Raw genomic sequence first — 17,606 nt, 5'->3', positions numbered from 1 at the left:
GTAAACTGAAAAACACATATCACCTGGGAACTGGTGAATAAACAAGTGTAAAAGACTTTAAAGTTAGCAGTGCACCTACTCGGTTCCATGGGGTTAACAGCTAGTATGTGAGTATAGCTTTGAAGAGACAACTCATAAAATAGATGGTATGTACTGTCCCCTCAGTGTCCAATCAAGTTCTGGTTGGCCTTGTTGGCAATGATATCAGTTATACAGAACAAAACATTCAACAGGCCTTACTCACTGTACATTCATTTGCGTGTTGGGCGGCTCTTTCCTTTGGTCACGAGAAAATGCTGCTGCTCTTGTCGTGCCTTAAGGTGTCAGACCCGGATCTTCTGTGTGTCCAGCCAGTTGCTGAGCTTGAGCGGCGTGGTGAAGAAGCGTCTGTCCCTCCACGATAACTCGCAGTCTGGCGGGATACAGCATCACGTACGGCAGGTTAAGGTCTCGGAGGCGCCGTTTCCCATCCATGAACTTTGCTCTTTGGCGCTGGACTTCTGCCGAGAAATCTCCAAATACTGAGAAACTATGGGTGTCTTTCTTTCTCGCCTGCGATAGTAAGGCATCCTGATATCTGGCGTTCAGTTCATATTCCAGTCTCTTAATCAAAATCAATTTGTGGTTGCTAGGGTAATTTAGACACTAGCAACCAGATACTGCAAACTGGAGAGCTGCTGAATAAAAAGCTAAATGGCTCTAAAATCACAAATAATAAAAAGTGAAAACCAATATATCATACTAAAGGTTAACTTAAAGGGGTTGTTCACCTCTGAGTTAACTGTCTGTATGATGTAGAGAGTGATATTCTGAGACAGTTTGCCATTGGTTTTCATTTTTCATTTGTGGTTTTTAAGTTAGTTTAAGTTAGCTTTTTATTCAGCAGCTCTCCAGTTTGCAGTTTCCAAAATCTGGTTGCTAGGTTCCAAATTACCCTAGCAACCATTAACTTATTTGAATAAGACACTGGGGTATGAATAGGGGAGGGGCTGAATAGAAAGAGGAGTAATAAAAAAAGAGCAATAATAGATCTTTTGTAGCTTTACGGAGCATTTGTTTTTAGATGGGGTCATCTATTAAACGGTTAATAATAAAAAAAAAACAATAAAAAGTAAATAATGAAGACCAATTTAAAAGTTGCGTAGAACTAGCCATTCTATAACATACTAAAAGTTAACTGAAAGGTGAACCACCTCTTTAAAGGTGAACAGCCCATTTAATGGACAAGTTTTTTTCCTGCCTAGCCCACTAATGATGACGTCACTTCCCGTTCCCAGCAACGGCACTTCCTGCTTTATGGTGGTCAGCGTGTCGCGGATCAGTTTGCAGATCAGGCAGTTGCAGGTCAGGTAGGTAAAAATGTGGGTGTGGGTTACAGGTCCGGGTTCACCTTTAAAGGACCAGTATCATCAAATATTTTTACAAAAAAATTCGTTAGTATACAACGAAAAAAAACACCAAGACAAATTAAAATTTAAAATAGCAAAGCGTTTATTAAGAAATAACTCACAGAAACTCTGCTTCCCCTTCTCGTCGGAAAGGGCGACCATCCATCCTGCGGCGCTCGATTTCTCCTCCCTGGCTATTCATTGACAGCGCGTCAATCTCCTTCTCCAGCTCTTCAGAAGGCCGCCGCGGTGTCATTATTCCTGTCCCCACTGTAAGAAAGCAGCGTACCTTCCATGCACAAGGGAAACCCAGAACCCCCTGCATTATTTTTAGGCTCTCTCTTATAGTAAATGCATTGTTTCCGGATCAGAGAAACATGGCTACCCTGGCACCGAGAAGATTCCTTCTGCCTGCTGCTGCGGAGATGCGCAATCACACTGTATGGAGCAGTAAAGGGAGCCGTGTTTCTCTGCAGAGCCTGCCTTCGGGGAAGTGAACGAGCTGGACGGCGTGTTTGTGAATGGCAGGCCCCTGCCCAATGCCATCCGGCTACGGATCAGATCAGAGAAAGACGGCTATTCTGGCACCAAGAATATTCCCTCTGCCTGACAGCTCTGTGGGGTTTATACCACTTCCCACCTCCACCAGTTGCCCTTACCCATTGCTCAGCTTGAGTTCTCTGCACGCAGCGCTACCCAGCTCAGGCCGCTCACAATCTGCGCTTTCCCTGACTGGCCAGTGTGATTGTGCGTCTCCTTTAAGTCCTTTAAGTTAACTTTTAGTATTTCATAGAATGGCTGATTCTAAGCAACTTTTGGTCTTCGTTATTTATTTTTTTATAGATTTTTTTATTATTTGCCTTCTTCTTCTAACTCTTTCCAGATTTCAAATGGGGGTCACTGACCCCATCTAAAAACAAATGCTCTGTAAGGCTACAAATTTATTATTGCAACTTTTTATTACTCCTCTTTCTATTTAGGCCTCTGCCTTTCATACTCCAGTCTTTTATTCAAGTCAATGTGTGGTTGCTAGGGGAATATGGACCGTAGCAACCAGATTTTGGAAACTGCAAACTGGAGAGCTGTTGAATAAAAAGCTAAATAACTCAAAAACCATAAATAATAAAAAATGAAAACATATATATCATACTAAAAGTTAACTAAAAGGGGTTGTTCACCTTTGAGTTAACTTTTAGTATGATGTTGAGAGTGATATTCTGAGATAATTTGTAATTTGTTTTCATTTTTTATTTGTGGTTTTTGAGTTATATGGTTGCTAGGGTCCAAAATACTTATTTGAATAAGAGACTGGGATATGAATAGGGGAGGGGCTGAATAGAAAGAGTAATAAAAAAGCAATAACAGATCATTTGTAGCTTTACTGAGCATTTGTTTTTAGATGGGGTCAGTGACCCCCATTTGAAAACTGGCATGGGGCAGTGTCGGAATGGGCTGGCGGGACACCGGGAAAAAATATTCAAATTGGTACAAAAAAATATATCAGTCTCCTAATCTGTTACCCCCATGGAGCATCCAAGTGTTGGAGAGCTGATTGGTGCCATTTTCCCTGTGCTCCCAGGCAGGGCAGTCCTAAGAGTCTGAGTACCCCAGGGTAGAGCCCTGCAGGGTGTTGGGTACCCCCCAAAAAACAGCGAACCTGTAGGTTGTAGGAAGGACTTTCAGATGCAGGTTGAGGGGTGTGAGGGTTTGCAGGTCAAGTTTTATTCCTTTAAAAATGTTTTTTTTCTGCCTAGCCCACTTCTGATGGGCTAGGCATCATGCTTTATGGTGGTCAGCGTGTCGCGGATCAGTTTGCAGATCAGGCAGTTGCGGGTCAGGTAGGTAAAAATGTGGGTGCGGGTACTCTACCGTAAGGTGGGTCCTTCAGGTTAACGTTTAGTAAGTTATAGAGCAAACAATTCTAAGCAACTTTTCAATTGGTCTTCATTATTTCTTTTTTAAAGTTTTTTTTATTTTCCTTATTCTTCTGATGCTTTCCCCATCTAAAAACAATTTATTGTTATTGCTACTTTTTATTACTCCTCTTTCTATCCAGGCCTCTCCTATTCACTATTCTCAGTCTCTTAATCAAATCAATGCGTGGTTGCTAGGGTAATTTGGACCCTAGCATGCAGATTGTGGAAACTGCAAACTGGAGAGCTGCTGAATAAAAAGCTACATGACTCTAAAACCACAAATAATAAAAAGTGAAAATCAATATATCATACTAAAAGTTAATTTAAAGGGGGGGGCGGATCCAAGATGGCAGCTCCGTACCTTATCTTTAATCCTGGTTTAATCCCGAGACCATTCAATATAGTGGCTGGTTATAAAGTCTCTACATAAGCAGAGCGACGATATGGACAAGCATGTTTTTATTGTTTCTTTTTCTGTTCTGTGCTAAATTTTTCTTTTCTGTAATGGTGTACACTGCTGAGAATGAATACTCCTGCTATTCCCCCAGTTATGGCTCACTGTCACGTATAGATATGGCTCTCGCCTCCGCTGATTTTGCACAGCTGGTCGAGTCGGTGGAATACCTCCCTAGGGCATTTTCGGACCACTCCCCGTTATCAGTGATTCTGGCACCAGGCCCCAAGATAGCACGGGCAAACTGGAGACTTAACCTGTTATGGTTTTCTAATCCCCAAGCCCAGGAGGAATATGTTGCATATTGGTCCATCAATCAAGGCACGGCCTCTCCTGCTCTGTTAAGGGACTCATCCAAAGCTGTTGCCAGGGGTGTTTTGATTAAGGAAGTTGCGACTGCCTAAACTTTAAGCAAAGCAGAGGTGGTGGAGGCTGAACAGGCCCTTATGGAGACTGAAAACAAGTATAAGTCTGAGCAAACGGAAGGCAACAAACTGTGTATGAGTCAGGCCCAAAGGAAACTTTCAAACTAAACTAACAAAAAAGGGACTCCTCTATCTAAAGGTGTTTGATCAAGGACACAAGGCAGGGAAACTGCTGGCCAGACCTACTAACCTACGGGACTTGCAGACCCTGATCCTGAGAGTCAGGAACTCCAGGGGGGGACCTTGGTCTCTAACCCACAGGACATCTTACAGTGTTTTGCCAGCTCATTACTCTGATGAACAACTATCCGAATTCCTGGGCTCTATAGAATTCCTCCACCTGACACCTGAGGAGGCTCTGTATTTGGATAGTCCAATCACTAAACTAGAGGTAGCAGATGCCCTGGCCTCACTCTCGACGGGTAAAACCCCTGGAGAAGATGGATTTCCAGTGGCGTGGTATGTCATGCAAAGCAATCCCCTTCTTCTTCGCCTCCATGAAATATTCCTAATTGAGGAAGGCACTCTTCCTCTCTCATTCCATGCTGCAATCGTAATTCTGATACATAAGGAAGGGAAGGACCCTGAACAATGCGATGCATATAGGCCAATCTCCCTGATCAACACAGACGCCAAAATATTTGCCAAAATCCTAGCAATGTGACTGGTTAAGATGATCTCCTCCATCATTCACTCCAATCAAACAGGGTTCATACCCGAAAAATCCACCTTGACTAACCTCAGACGGGTGTATACACCTCCACAAACCCAACATGACAACATAGGTTCCAGGATAATAGTATCTTTAGACGCCACCAAAGCGTTTGATTCAGTAGAATGGATGTACCTCTGGGAAACTCTCAGGCGCTTTGGATTTGTTCCCCATTTCATTGGCTGGATCCAGCTTCTATATCAAAGGATTACATTTAATGGGGCACTCTCTGATCCCTTTCTATTGGTGCGGGGCACCAGGCAAGGGTGTCATAAAAGGGCTAAAAACGGCACTCTGGAGGATAAACTGGCGCTTTAATCTGACAACCTTTTGCTTTTTCTGGCCGACTATCAAGACTCTTTACAAGCCATCCTGGAAACACTCCAGACGTTTGGCAAGTTTTCCGGACTTAACATTAACAAGGATAAATCAGTAATAATGCCAATTGATGTAGACCCCCACCAGCCAAATTGCACCCAAGGGATTAAATACTTTTTAAATTTTAATATCAGTGGATTCGACCCTCTACATTGAAGACAACATTGAGCCTATAATACAGTAGATCATTTCCGCACTACAACAACAATTTGGTCCAAGCTGCCACTTACTCTTTGGGGGAGAGTGAACATGTTTAAAATGATATTTTTTCTTAGAATAAACTCCATTCTGATTCCATTTCTATGGGCCAATAAAGTGCCCAGGTTATCGTGGAACCAACTTACGGCCCCAATTCTAGAGGGTGGACTCGGACTCCCACATTTGTACTATTATTTTTTAGCAAGTCAAATCCGCCACAGCGTGGACTGCGGCTCGCAAAACCTCAGGTCATATCCCTCAAATTCTGTCACCATATCTGCCGCTATGGAAGAACTCCCACTTGCACCACTTTGTGAGTCTCCAGGACTTTCACTATTGGCCACAGTTAGGGATCAAGGTTTTGGGTGACCTACTGGTGGAGAATAACTTCCCTTCGTATATACAACTGAAGGCGGAGCCCAGACCATACAATTTTATAGGTATTTACAACTCAGGCACTCCTTTCAAGCCCAATTTGGTTCCCTTACTTTGGAATTCAAGACCCCTCCATCCGAACTCACACGTAGGGACCCTCAGACCCAGAGGCTTACCTCTCAACTATACCGAGGCCTGATTGTCTTAATCCCCTCACCTTTTGATTAAGCCAAAACAAAATGGTCACACATATGGCCGACTATGAATGACGACCAATGGGAGGAGGCAACGGAGTCTATATACAAGGACCTGATCTCCATCAAGGATAGAATGATACAATTCAAGTTCATTCACCAATTGTACATCACACCTATAAAATTACAAGAAATGGGTGGGCGTCCGTAGGCGGAGTGTCCCAGGTGCCAAGATCTGAATTTCTCCCTTCTCCACCTGGCATGGGAATGCCCCTCAATTAGAGGATTTGGGCGAGATGTTACCCAATATCTGGAGAATAGTCTGGAGTTTCCAAATCTGAACACTCCCGACACGTATCTGCTCAGTCTAATAGATAGCTACTTCCCACAAAATAAAACAAAGTCCCTGGCCAGAGTTCTAATATTCTATGCAAAAAAAAAAAGGATCATAATGAACTGGATGGGGCAGAATGCGCCTACGGTGGACCAATGGGTCAATCTTGTTAATTAACTGCTTCCGGCCATTAGGCTCACTGACGATAGTAGAGGATGCCCCGCAAAATTTGTCAAAGTTTGGTCCCTATGGCTTGATCTCCACTCAACTGATAATGTGCATCATCAGTAGTTTGAGAGCTCCTGACATTCCACGTGAGGCAGAAAGTATTTGGGCGACCTAGAAATGCTAAAATGTTAACTGTTAGTAGGATGTTGAGAGTGATATTCTGAGACAATTTGCAATTGGTTTTCATTTTTTATTTATTCAGCAGCTTTTTTTCAGCAGCTCTCCAGTTTGCTGAATCAGAATCAGAAAAAAGGTAAATAAAAAACACAATAAAAAGTAAATAATGAAGACCAATTGAAAAGTTGCGTAGAATTGGCCATTCTATAACCTACTAAAAGTTAACAAAGGTGAACAGCCCATTTAATGGACAAGTTGATAACCAGGTGATTGTGCAGTTGGCATGAACTACCCACTGACCTTGTCATGCTCCTTTAAATGTTTTTTAAATGTTTTTTTTCTTCCTAGCCCACGTCAGATTTCCAGCAACGGCACTTCCTGCTTTATGGTGGTCAGCGAGTCGCGGATCAGTTTGCAGATCAGGCAGTTGCGGGTCAGGTAGGTAAAAATGTGGGTGTGGGTTACAGTTCTGGGTTTCAAAAATTGTTTCCGTGCAGGACTCTAACCCAGGGTGGGGCCACCATATTAAAGAGGTGGTTCACCTTTAAGTTAACTTTTAATATTTTATAGAAAGGCCAATTCTAGGCAACTTTTCAATTGGCCTTAATTATTTTTTTTATTTTTATATTTTTTATTCTTCAGACTCTTTCCAGCTTTCAAATGGGGGTCACTGACCCCATCTAAAAACCAATGCTCTGGAAGGCTACAGATTTATTGTTATTGTGTCTATTACTCTATTCCGGCCCACTCCTATTCATATTCCAGTCTATTAATGCATGGTTGCTAGGGTAATTTGGGCCCTGGCAACCAGATTGTAGAAACTTCAAACTGGAGAGCTGGTGAATAAAAAGCTAAATGTCTCTAAAACCACAAATAATAAAAAGTGAAAACCAATATATCATACTAAAAGTTAACTTAAAGGGGTTGTTCACCTTTGAGTAAACATTTAGGATGATGTTGAGAGTGATATTCTGAGACAATTTTCTATTGGTTTCCATTTATTTTTTATTTATGATTTTTGCATTTTACATATCATTTCTTGTAGGAACGATAAGGATAGAAAGAAAGAAGAGGAAAGGGATGGAGGGGGAGGAGGAGTACTGGCAACAGTTCTTAATACGGTAATTCATATTTCAGCTTTGCACATTTGCTCTAGGTCTTATTTCTGATACTACTTGGACATTTCTATACAGTTTCTCTCGTATGCTTTTCTTACAGCCCGTGCTGATATTGGGTAAATGTTCGTTCATATAGTTGGATGCACTCTATTTCCTTTTATATCTCTCTTTTTGCCGGTAATGTACTTTTTTTTCCAATGCCGGGCTAGTAGGCTCCTGCCCGCCAGCAGTATTTGCACAATTGTTGTTTTGGAGCTTCTATCTCTTTGGATAGTGCCCAGTAGCGTTAATGCAGGCTGAAACGTGGTTTGTATTTTCGTAACTTCTACTATAAGTTGGTTGACACAGTCCCAAAATTTCTTTGCAATTGAACATGTCCATCATATGTGCAGGAAAGTGCCCACTTCCTGCTGACACCTCCAGCAAAGGTTTGTTGATTTGGGGAAGGCTTTGTGTTCCTTTTCTGGTGTCATCTGTACATAATCTTGATGGATAGTTCATGATGATTAATGTTCTGGAGAATATTGATGTTTGCCTAAAGAGGCGGTGCCATAAGTCCTTGCTTAACGGCATTTGTAGATTGTCCTGCCATCTGTCCATTGCTGCTAGGGGTTTTCCTGTATCATAGTCCAGTAATAAGTTATAAATAATTGTAGTTCCCTTTTTCCTTCCTGTGGGAGCCCAGCATCGAAGTTCAAATCTAGTCGGCTGTTGTGCCCCTAACCATTTGTTCCTTTGGAGATAGTGTTGTGCCCTTAAATAAGTGTAGAATTGGGCACTTGGTAGATCATGTTTCGTTTGTAGGGTGGAAAAGGTTTTCAGTCCATCCTGGTCATATAGATCTTTTATTTTTTAAATGCCCGCTTTCTGACATTTCTCTAGATCTAAGTCCTGTATCCCCTCCTCCAAGATGCTGATCAGTAGTAGCGTAGATAATGGGATGGTTAGGTTGCGGTTTGCCTGGTTACATACCAGGTCAGCAGTGTTGCTTTAATTGATAAGGGCAGTTGCTCCATTCGTGTTCGGTGATGTGTCCCCATAGTCCATATATGTGATATTCCAGTGTGTCCAAAGTGAGACTTATATATCCATTTTTCCATGTCTACCCATTTTTTAGCATCCAGAGGTAAGTGCCAGTCGGCCAATTGGTCTAGGATAGTAGCCCTATAGTACAATCGTAGGTTCGGGCATGCCAAACCAGCTTTTTGCTTAGGGGCTTGCATAATGTCCTGTGCGAGTCTTGGTTTCTTATGGTTCCATATAAACGCTTGTATTATTCTTTGGAGTTGCTTAAAGAAGGAGTTGTCTAGTGGAATGGGTAAAGTCCTAAATTTGTATAGAATTTTTGGTAAAATCAGCATTTTCGCAGCATTAATTATGCCAATTCCGGATTCATATGAAGTTTTCCATGTCTGTAAAGTTGTTTGAGTATCTTTAAGTATTGTGGTGTAATTCTGTTGATAAAGATTGTTCGAATCTGCTGTTATTTTGCTTCCCAGATAACTGATTGCTGTGGTTTGGAAGTCCAGGTCGTATTCCTTTTTCAGCTTATTGGTATCCGATATTGGCATACAAACCGGCATTGCTTGCTTTTCGGTAATATTGAGTTTATAGTATGACAGTTTGCCAAAATGTCCAATCAATTCAAACATCTCCTGTAAGGCAACTTCAGGGTTAGTTATTGTCAGTGCAATATCATCAGCAAACAATAGAATTTTATGCTCTTGTGGGCCTAGTGTTATCCCTCTAATCTTTTGTGCGCTCCTAATTGCATAGGCTAATGGTTCAATACTTAAAATGTAGATAAGAGGTGAGAGTGGGCACCCTTGCCTGGTTCCATTTGATAAGGAAAAGGGGGTTGACAGGAAACCATTCACTTGAGCGGTCAGAGTAGAGGGCCATAATGGCAGTTATTAGTGAAGAAGGAATTTGAATGACTCTGGGACTAATTTTAGATATAACCAATTTACCCGATCAAACCCCTTTTCGGCATTCAATGGCAATACCATAAATGGTATGTTATCTTTATGTAGCTGATGTATCAATGTAATAAGCCCTCTAGTATTGTAGTGTTTAACAAATCCTGTCTGGTCGTTACAGACTAAGTGTGGTAGTACTGTCTGAATCTGGTCTGCTAAAATAGATGCATATATTTTTAATAAAGATATCGGGGGTAGTTGGGGCATTTAGTGCTATCTTTCCCTGGCTTGGGGATTGTCGAAATGTATGATTTCAACACTTGAGGAAACTTCCCTGTAGTTGCTGCTGCATTTAAGGCTCTTGTAAGGTAAGGTGTTAATAGCGTAGCGAGGTTTTATAGTACCTGTTTTGAAGCATATTTTTTATCACCTTCCTAAATTCCTTTGTTGTTATTGGGCTATTTAGGGTTGAGGTTGCTATGGTAGGTATACACACAGTAATAAAAGGATATCAAAGGATTTGGTAGTCCGCTCCCTCTGCCGGTTCCCAAAGGGGTCTGTTCTCCCTCAGACTTGTATAGAATCCAATTCAGAGTTGCGAAAGGAAACCAGCGCTAATCCAGCATGAGGTATAGACAACAAGAGAATAATTCTCATATAGTGTAGTATTTTTGTATAAATGTAATACACCACTTTGTGAAATTAGAGTAATATAATAGTGCCCTTTATAAATTATACTGTTTGCCGTGCCACTTGTAAAAATTCACACAGTGAAGTGAATCTTATGTGAGGGTACTCACGAACGTTTAAACGAGGTTTTGGCGTTTAGAAAGATAGTATAACAGTCCTCCTCTCACTGCTCTCCAGATTCTGTAGCTTTAAAACAATGCGCTGACATAGTGTAAAATCATCACTTTTTTAATCTCAAAATAGCATTAAAAACACACTCACAATGTGGATGTTAAAATATTCGCATAAAACAAAGTCACCACTTCGCCGTCTGTTGGAGTCACTAGGCAGCCAATGTAGATGGAATAGCCGGCGTCTCGGCCGCCTCGTGTGTCCCAGTGCGCTTGTGGATGACGTCACTGCCCGACGCGTTTCGTCTGCTGACTTCCTCAAGGGCTTCCGAATAATGCATAAGCCAGGAAGCCCTTGAGGAAGTCAGCAGACGAAACGCGTCGGGCAGTGACGTCATCCACAAGCGCACTGGGACACACGAGGCGGCCGAGACGCCGGCTATTCCATCTACATTGGCTGCCTAGTGACTCCAACAGACGGCGAAGTGGTGACTTTGTTTTATGCGAATATTTTAACATCCACATTGTGAGTGTGTTTTTAATGCTATTTTGAGATTAAAAAAGTGATGATTTTACACTATGTCAGCGCATTGTTTTAAAGCTACAGAATCTGGAGAGCAGTGAGAGGAGGACTGTTATACTATCTTTCTAAACGCCAAAACCTCGTTTAAACGTTCGTGAGTACCCTCACATAAGATTCACTTCACTGTGTGAATTTTTACAAGTGGCACGGCAAACAGTATAATTTATAAAGGGCACTATTATATTACTCTAATTTCACAAAGTGGTGTATTACATTTATACAAAAATACTACACTATATGAGAATTATTCTCTTGTTGTCTATACCTCATGCTGGATTAGCGCTGGTTTCCTTTCGCAACTCTGAATTGGATGCTATGGTAGGTATACCTGGTAGTTGTATATGCTCCAGGAACGAGCGTATCTCCACCTCGGTAGGTTTAGTAATAGAGGGGTTATCCTTCATGTTGTAAAGGTCACTATAGAATTGGGCAAATGTATCAGCTATATCTTTTGGGTTGATTTTAACCTCTTGAGTGGTCGAATGTATTTTCCCTATTCTCTGCTGTAATGTTTGTTGAACCAATTGCTTTTTATGAATGGCAGTTGCTCTATTTCCCATGGCATAGTTTATACTCTTGTGTTTAGTAAGTTGACTTTGGCATCTGCTTAGAATAAGATTTAGCTCTTCTTTTGGTCCATTTAACTGGCCTATAATATCTGAAGAGGGTGCGTGTGTTTGAGTTGTTCCAACTCATTTATTTTATTTAGTAGTTGTTCTTGCTTAGCTCTAGCTAGTTTGGCTTTATAGGCAGCAATACTGATCAGTTGCCCTCTGACCGCTGCCTTATGGTCACACCAGAGGTTTAGGTCTGGCCCGTTAGTGCTATCATTGAGGGGAAAGAAATCCGTAATACTAATTGATCCATGGGGGCAAATTCACTAAGCGCCGAATGCTAGCGTTACTTCGCTAGCGTTTGTCATTTTCGTTACTGCGCAAATTCACTAACGAACGCTGGCGTAGTTTCGCTAGTGTTACTTCGCACCCTTACGCCTGGCGAAGTTTCGCTAGCGACGTAACTACGCAAATTCACTAACGCGCGCAGTGTACTGAACGCTACCTTTTACGCTAGACTTCCTTCGCCACCTCAGACCTGGCGAAGCGCAATAGAGTAGATAGGGATTGTTTCAAAAAACGTAGTAGTGTTTTCTACATTATGGGTGATAGGCTGAAAAAGATCGAAAAATTTTTTGGGGCTCCCCTCCTTCCCCCCTACATTTCCTGACTCATGGCAACTTACCTAAACAGTGGGCACATGTGTAGGGCAAAATAAAATTTTTATTTGATGATTTGAAGGTTTTCTAGGCATTTGTAGTGCTGATACGTATTCCTCCATTGAAATTTGAATTTCGCGCCGTATGCAAATTAGCCTTCGCTAGCGTAACTTCGCTTTACTTAGCGAATCAACGCTAGCGCAACTTCGCAACCTTACGCTACCCCTGAGCGCAACTTCGGATTTTAGTGAATTTGCGAAGCGCTGGCGAAACTACGCCTGGTGAAGTGTGGCGAAGTGCGGCGAAGTTACGCCTGGCGCAACTACGAATCTTAGTGAATTTGGTGTTTTTATCTGTAAGAAGCGTGTCATTTAGTCTCCACAGGGGTCTAGTGGTAAACTGATGTTTTTCCTGTAGTATAAATGCGACTAGTGAGTTGTCTGTCCATGTTGTGTTTTTGATTTCACATTTAGGAGTTTGCTTAAGTGTTTGGGGATAGATCAGGAATAGGTCAATTCTCGTATATGATTTTTGATGAGCTGAGTAATAGGTAAAGTCCTTCATGGTAGGATTATGGACTCTCCAAATATCATATAAGTTGTATTGCGCTAGGAGTTTAGTAAAACTTAAGAGATTTTTTCGTTACTGTTTTACGTTATCGTGGGGGGTAATAGAGCTGCCTGCGGGGTTCTGTCCATTTCCAGGTCTGGTACATTATTAAAGTCACCACCTATAATGACAATACCCTGTTTGAGACTTTGTACTTGATCCAGGGCTTGTTTTAAGAAAAGATTCTGAGTAGTGTTTGGAGAGTACAGATTCACCAGGGTATATTGTTGTTGGTTTACATTACAAATTACAATTAAACATCTGCCCTTGGAGTCAGCCAAATGTTGTACACTTGTTATATTTAAAGGGATATTGTCATGGGAAAACATGTTTTTTTCAAAATAAATCAGTTAATAGTGCTACTCCAGCAGAATTCTGCACTGAAATCCATTTTTCAAAAGAGCAAACAGATTTTTTTATATTCAGTTTTGAAATCTGACATGGGGCTAGACATATTGTCAGTTTCCCAGCTGACCCCATTCATGTGACTTGTGCTCTGATAAACTTCAGTCACTCTTTACTGCTTTACTGCAAATTGGAGTGAAATCACCCCTCCCCCAGCAGCCTAACAACAGAACAATGGGGAGGTAACCAGATAGCAGCTCCCTAACACAAGATAACAGCTGCCTGGTAGATCTAAGAACAACACTCAATAGTAAAAGCCAGGTCCCACTGAGACTGATTCAGTTACATTAAGTAGGAGAGATAACAGCCTGCCAGAAAGTAGTTCCATCCTAAAGTGCAGGCACAAGTCACATGACTGGGGGCAGCTGGGAAACTGACAATATGTCTAGCCCCATGTCAGATTTCAAAATTTAATATAATGAAATCTGTTTGCTCTTTTGAGAATTGGATTTCAGTGCAGAATTCTGCTGGAGTAGCACTATTAACTGATGTGTTTTTTTAAAAAAACATGTTTTCCCATGACAGTATCCCTTTAGGGATCTTCTAGCCAGAATGGCTACACTTCTTTTTTTTCTGCTTTCGATGTTGCCGCTGCTATCATTTTGTATTGCTTATTACCAATCGAGCTTTGATCTTTTGTTCGAAAATCCAAATGAATATCTACATTTTGCCTTTTGCACTCTGCTAAGGTCAATGGATTTTTGTGGGGTGTGTTTAAGCCCTTCACATTCATACTAAAACATTTGAGACCCATTGGAACTTGTTGTTGTGCTATAGTGTGTACATTTGGCTGGTTCCTCAGCAGCTGGAACTGATGTTTACTCATTTGTCATGTCAGTCTCCTGGGTAGGATTGAAGGGGTAGAGCAGAAGAGAGAGGAAAGAGAAGTAAACAAAACCATTATAAACATATGTACATTTTGGCCGTTTGGTTAGGCCATTCTCTTTTTGCATACATGCCTTATCTGGGCACACAGTCTAGCAGTAGCAGAGAAAAGAATTGGGGGGGTGTTTAGATCTTCTGTTGTTGAGATCTTAGTTGTTCTTGTTCCGGTGCCTGGGAACATTAATCCAGGTAAGTGACCCAGGGTTGAAGGTCATTATAGTGGTGGTGGGAGGTTAAGGTTCCCTATGTCTTTGATCCACTCTTCTTCCACGTGCAGGCGCTTCCATGCGGCTCATGTGGTTTGTGTTGTGTTTCTACTGGGATATTCCATTGTGTTAATGCTGCTTTTCCTTCCGCTGCAGTGGAGATCATTTTTGTGGTGCCACTGAACAATCAGTTGTGTTGGTCCCCCCATTTGTACTGTATATCATTCTGGCGTAGGGCCTGAGTTATCACTGCTAACTGGTGTCTCTTAGCCAAAGTTGCTGCTGATAGTTCTGCATAGACTTGTATTTTTTGGAACAGCTGTGGGATATTTTTGTGTTGTCTGGTAAAGAGCATCAGGTCCTCTTTTATGTGATAGAAATGGATTCTGAGGATCACATCTCTGGGTGCTTCACTTGGTGCATTTCTGGGTTCAGGGACCCTGTGGATCCTATCGATGATAAGGTGATCCGTGGGGGTCTCTGGGAGTGCCTTTAATATAAGCTCTTGGGCATATTGGCTTAGTTGAGCCTGCAGGATCTCTTCTGGTACCCCCTGGGCCTCACGTTATTTCTTCTTGATCGATCCTCTATGTCTGCTATCTTATTTTGCAGTCTATCGATCTCGGCATCCCGAGTATTCAATGTGTCTGCCATTGTGTTATGCGCCTCAACCAGTTCCACCATTTTTGTTTCAACACGGTCTGTGCGCTCAGCTATGACCTGTAACTCTGTTTTTAAGTCTTGCACAGTTGGTTTTGTGTCTGAGCAAATATCTTCCCTGAGTTTTGTAAGCAGTGCTTTTAAATGTGTCTCTGTTAAGCCCTGTGTCCCCTCCTCGTATTTATCTGATTGTTGCGCTCTTTCAGCTCCGTGTCGCGCTGGTGAGGATGCACCCGATGAGGACTGGGCGCCATCTTGGCAATCCTCCAAGAGCGGCGCTTTCGGCTGAGATCCATAGAATGAGGTAAGTTGCAGGGGCTGCTGCTTAGTTCTTCTTCTAGATATGCCAGCGGTTGTTGATTTTCTGCACTTTAGGGCACCCTGGGACTGCTGTTTTTCCACCTTCGTTTGGCACCGAAGCAGGAGCAGTTAAGATACGAGTGTGGTTACATGCACGCGCTGGCCATTCCCCCCGGCTTTCATTTTTTATTTGTGGTTTTTGAGTTATTCAGCAGCTTTTTATTCAGCAGCTCTCCAGTTTGCAGTTTCCAAAATCTGGTTGCTAGGGTCCAAATTACCCTAGTAACCATTGGCTTATTTGAATAAGAGACTGGGATATGATTAGGAGGGGCTCAATAGAAAGAGGAGTGATAAAAAAGAGCAATAATAGATCATTTGTAGCTTTACGGAGCATTTGTTTTTAGATGGGGTCAGTGACTCCCATTTGAAAACTGGAAAGAATCAGAAAAAAAAACCCAATAAAAATTACATTTTGAAGACCAATTAAAAAGTTGCGTAGAATTGGCCATTCTATAACATACTAAAAGTTAACTGAAAGATGAACCACCTCTTTAAAGATGAACAGCCCATTTAATGGACAAGTCGATAACCAGGAGATTGTGCCGTTGGCATGAACTACCCACTGACCTTGTCATGCCCAGGACCCAGGGCAGCTGCCCCCATTTTCCGACTCCCCAAGGAAAGCTCTGCTCCCTGGAGTCCCTGCTCATGGAACCCAACCCAAGCCTACGTAAGGGACACCTGGGTGCACAACATGGATTGGTTCATGGCACCCTGGCCAAGGGACAATAGGTTTCAATATTGGGTTACTGGAGGGGATCTACCCAATAACACCCATAGTATTATTTTACTTTCCTTTATCCCACCCCAAATCCTACTTCAGATTAAGCAGACATGCGCCCCTTACACTGGGCTTGGGCAGTACCAGCTACAAATATGTCCTGTCCAATTTGTGCGCCCCCTAGAACTGCTGCTGCCAAAATGGCCCTGTAATGTGTATGTTAGATAAGTGCAAGGAGATTCTCATGGCTAATCCCTTGTAAGTATCATTAAGCTTAGGCTGCCTATGTTGTAGTGCCAGGGGCAGTGTCGGACTGGGCCGCTGAGACACTGGGGAAAAAACCCGGTGGGCCCGCCGGCCCAGATCGGCACCTTTTTCCTGCAGTGACTGCCCGACGAAGGGCAAAAACTGTTGCGCACCTTCTTCCTGTATTGCCCGCAGCGCAGTGTGCCGGCTCAGAAAGGGAGGACGGAGGGGGGCCCTCAGACAGCAGCCCCGGGCCCCCCAGTCCGACCCTGGCCAGGGGTGCAATGCCACTCAATCACAGCCGCTCCTCCATTAGGGCTTATGAGGCCCCTTTGTTGGGATAACAGGAGGGCGAGGGAACTTTTTAAAAATTTAGTCTATCTGCCCTGATCTTTTTTAAAGGACAGAATATTAAAATTGGTAAAAAAAAATTGGTAAATGCCCCAATGGAGCATCCAAGTGTTGGAGAGCTGATTGGTGCCATTTTCCCTGTGCTCCCAGGCAGGGCAGTCTGAGTACCCCAGGGTAGAGCCCTGTAGGTTGTAGGAAGGACTTTCAGATGCAGGTTGGGAGTCTGAGGGTTTGCAGGTCAAGTTGTGGATCTTATCAAAGTTTTTTAAAAAAAATTTTTCCTGCGTTGCCCACTTCTGATGTCGTCACTTCCCGTTTCCAGCAATGACACTTCCTGCTTTATGGTGGTCAGCGAGTCACGGATCAGTTTGCAGATCAGGCAGTTGCGGGTCAGGTAGGTAAAAATGTGGGTGTGGGTTACAGGTCCGGGTTTCAAAATTTGTTTCCTCACAGGACTCTACCCCAGGGTGGGGCCATTATATTAAAGAGGTGGTTCACCTTTAAGTTAATTTTAGTATTTTATTAAATGGCCGATTCTACACATCTTTCGGTCTTCGTTATTTATTTTTCATAAGTTTTTTTTTAATATTTGCCTTCTTCTGACTCTTTTCAGATTTCAAATGGGGGTCACTGACCCCATCTAAAACCAATGCTCAGTAAGGCAACAAATTATTGTTATTCCGACTTTTTATTATTCATCTTTCTATTTAGGCCTCTGCCTTTCATACTCCAGTCTCTTATTCAAGTCAATGCTAGGGTAATAAGAACCCTAGCAACCAAATATTGGAAACTGCAAACTGGAGAACTGCTG

At 42.4% G+C, this 17,606-nt stretch overlaps 1 protein-coding gene across 2 annotated transcripts in view; it reads right to left on the bottom strand.

Moving 5' to 3' along the window:
* The window catches only part of LOC121400994 (WD repeat-containing protein 91-like), a 1,149,255-nt gene that overhangs the window by 106,201 nt on the left and 1,025,448 nt on the right, over window positions 1–17,606 (bottom strand). The window lies entirely within an intron of this gene.

Source organism: Xenopus laevis, chromosome 3L (assembly GCF_017654675.1).
Source record: "Xenopus laevis strain J_2021 chromosome 3L, Xenopus_laevis_v10.1, whole genome shotgun sequence".
Taxonomy (NCBI): Eukaryota; Metazoa; Chordata; class Amphibia; order Anura; family Pipidae; genus Xenopus; species Xenopus laevis.
Note: the sequence above shows the minus strand (reverse complement) of the source record. Positions and strands in the feature narration are given on the sequence as shown.